Raw genomic sequence first — 3,467 nt, 5'->3', positions numbered from 1 at the left:
CAGAGCTATGTGTACAGGATGGGAGAGTGGGAGCGGAGCCATGTATACAGGATGGGAGAGTGGGAGCAGAGCCATGTATACAGGATGGGAGCAGAGCCATGTATACAGGATGGGAGAGTGGGAGCGGAGCCATGTATACAGGATGGCAGAGTGGGAGCAGAGCCATGTATACAGGATGGGAGCAGAGCTATGTGTACAGGATGGGAGAGTGGGAGCAGAGCCATGTATACAGGATGGGAGAGTGGGAGCGGAGCCATGTATACAGGATGGCAAAGTGGGAGCGGAGCAATGTATACAGGATGGGAGAGTGGGAGCAGCGCCATGTATACAAGGATGGGAGGGTGGGAGCAGAGCCATGTACTGTATACAGGATGGGATAACATGTGTGGGGCCATCATATATATGGGGGATTACATGTGTGGGGCCATCATATATATGGGGGATTACATGTGTGGGGCCATCTTGCTATACATGAGAGTAGTATATGTGTGGGACTATCTTGCTATACATGGGGGATTATATGTGTGGTGCCATCTTGCCAACATGAGAGTAGTATATGTGTGGGCCCATCTTTCTTTACATGGGGGATTATATGTGTGGTACACCTTTTGAATATTTGTCAAATATGGGACCATCTTGTTGCAGGAAAACAAGCCCAGTGGTCCCACTGATACAGGGAAACAAGTCTGGTGCTCCCACTCATTCAAAACCTATGGTGAGATGAGTCACATTCACATTATAAAAGATGCCATGCTGTGCAGAAACTGCAGTGTATCCTATGACGTAGTTCACACTGTTCTATATAGAAAACTTGCCACTAATCTGGTAAAAAACAGATCCATTAGCTAAGCATGTGAATACGGCCCCCTGGTCATAGTAACAGGTGTGTAATAGAAAACAACACAGGGAATAGTAAATAATAGGAAAACTCACAAACTCTTTAGACGTGACCATCTTTTATTTTTTCTTTAGCAAACCGTCTCATGACAATGGATCGTGTAGACAAGAATATTAGGAAAAGAAAATACACTGAGGATTTCTTGCAGTACGGTTTTACCTCAATAATTACAGCAGGAATTGAGAAACCACAATGTGTTATTTGTTATGAAGTTCTCTCAGCTGAATCTATGAAGCCGAATAACCTAAAACGCCATTTTGATAGCAAGCATCCAAGGTTTACTGGCAAGGATATCGACTATTTTAGAAGCAAAGCTGATGGACTCAAGAAATCTAGATTTGACACTTGTGGCTAGTACCACAAACACAATGTAGCAGCTGTTGAAGCGTCATATTTGGTGGCACTCAGAATCGCCAGAGCTATGAAACCTCACACTATTGCTGAGGATTTACTGTTGCCAGCTGCAAAAGACATAGTTCGAGTGATAATTGGAAATGAATATGTTCAGAAATTGAATGCAATTTCCTTATCTAACGACACTGTTCGCAGAAGAATAGAGGACATGTCTGCTGATATTCTTGATCAGGTGATCCAGGAAATTAAATCTGCACCACTACCAATAGTCAGTATCCAGCTTGATAAATCTACAGACGTGGCAAATTATGCAGTTATTGGTTTACGCGAGGTATGTTAATGATGGCGACTTTAAAGATGAGTTTCTTTTTTGCAAACCGCTTGAAACAACAACAACTGTACATGATGTTTTTGACGCAGTTGGTTCTTTTCTAAAAGCGCATAACATCTCCTGGGAAAAGGTTTGTGGTGTTTGCACAGATGGTGCTCCTGCTATGCTAGGATGTCGCTCAGGATTTCAACGTTTGGTACAAAATGAATCTCCAAAAGCAATCGGAACACACTGTATGATACATCGCCAAATATTAACGACTAAGTCACTGCCGCAAGATTTACAAGAAGTAATGAAAACCTTCATAACATGTCAATTTTGTTAAGTCGAGCACCTTAAATAGTCGGCTGTTTTGGCAACTGTGCAACAAGCTAGATGCGCCAAACAATGCTCTGTTATTTCACACTGAAGTCAGATGGTTGTCAAGAGGAAAAGTTTTAAAACGTGTCTTTGAGCTTCATGATGAACTGAAAACATTTTTTAATCAGAAAGCAAGACCGCAATTCAAAGCACTTTTTAGCGATAAAACAGCTGCAGAAAATAGCTTACTTGGTGGACATCTTTGTCATCTTGAATGACTTAAATTTATCACTGCAAGGACCAAATGCAACATGCCTCGATTTGTCTGAAAAAATTAGATCATTCCAAATGAAACTTCAGCTTTGGAAAAATAAATTGGATAAAAATAAAATTTACGTTTCCTACATTAGCTGCCTTCTTTGAGGAACATGACATTGAGCCAGACAAAAAAATTATGATGATAACTTCTGTGAAAGAACATTTGCACATGCTTGCAGCCGAAATTTCATCATACTTTCCTAATCTACCTGACACCCCATTTGCACTTGCCAGTGAAAGTTGAAGATGTTTCGGAGACAGCGCAAGAAGAGTTTATTGACATAATTAACAATGATGCAGCGAGAATAGATTTCTCTACGATGCCACTGACAAAAATCTGAATTAAGTGTTTACAGTTATATCCTATTCTGTCTGAGACTGTGCTGCACCTTCTTCTTCCGTTTCCAACAACATATCTTTGCGAAACAGGGTTTTCCAGCTTGCTGGTAAAGGCCTCTTTCACACTTCCGTTTTTTACAATCAGTCAAAATCCGCCAGGTTTTGAAAAAAACGGATCCGCAATTTTTTTTTGCGGATCCGTTTTTCTCCCTATTGACTTCCATTATCGGTGGATTTTGACGGATTGCCGTCCGTTGCATCCGTTTTTGTGAGGATCCGCCACAATGTTTCTCTCTCTCTCTCTCCTCTTCCCGGCCAGCGGTTCCTTTAAATTTCCTCATTTTGCGGATCCGTCAAAAAACGGATCCTGTGGCATCCGTTCACATCAGTTAAGAACGGATCCGCTTCTCCACCTTTTTGGCGGATTGTAACTGACACGAAAAACTGAAGTGTGAAAGAGGCCTAATCAAGTCTAAATACCAAAGTAGACTTGTTGTGGAAAATGATCTTCGCTGTGCCCTTGCAAAGACTGCCCCAAGAATTTCTGAATTGGTAAGCAAGAAGCAACCACAACCATCTCACTGAATTTGGCAACATACTGTTGCAAAATATTGCACTGTTGTTTACTGTTATATTACTGTTATATTTAAACCCATGCTATGCCATGGTGAAATGTTATTTATTTAGAATTTTTCCTTGCTATGCCATGGTGAAATGTTATTTATTGGAATTTAGTAATAAATATTTCTTAACATATAATTAAATATTGTTTTTGTGATTAATCACTATGTTTGAATTATGTTTGATTTGTAGCAATGAGAATACATAATGCATATCACACAATATTGTAACCCCTGCAGGGATAGCAGAGACTGTTGCACTTGGGAACAAACCAGGATTTCACAGTAAGGCTGGAGTCACACTAAC

The 3,467-nt window shown here is 40.6% G+C and overlaps 1 pseudogene; it reads left to right on the top strand.

The window, feature by feature from the left end:
* Positions 1-989: 989 nt before the first annotated feature.
* On the top strand, positions 990-3,125 carry LOC141059019 (SCAN domain-containing protein 3-like; annotated as a pseudogene).
* Positions 3,126-3,467: the final 342 nt, after the last annotated feature.

The sequence above is a fragment of the Dendrobates tinctorius genome, unplaced genomic scaffold, assembly GCF_039654945.1.
Source record: "Dendrobates tinctorius isolate UK_male_01 unplaced genomic scaffold, ASM3965494v1 ptg000223l, whole genome shotgun sequence".
Lineage (NCBI taxonomy): Eukaryota > Metazoa > Chordata > Amphibia > Anura > Dendrobatidae > Dendrobates > Dendrobates tinctorius.
The sequence above is the reverse complement of the archived record's forward strand: the minus strand, read 5'-3'. Positions and strand labels throughout refer to the sequence as shown.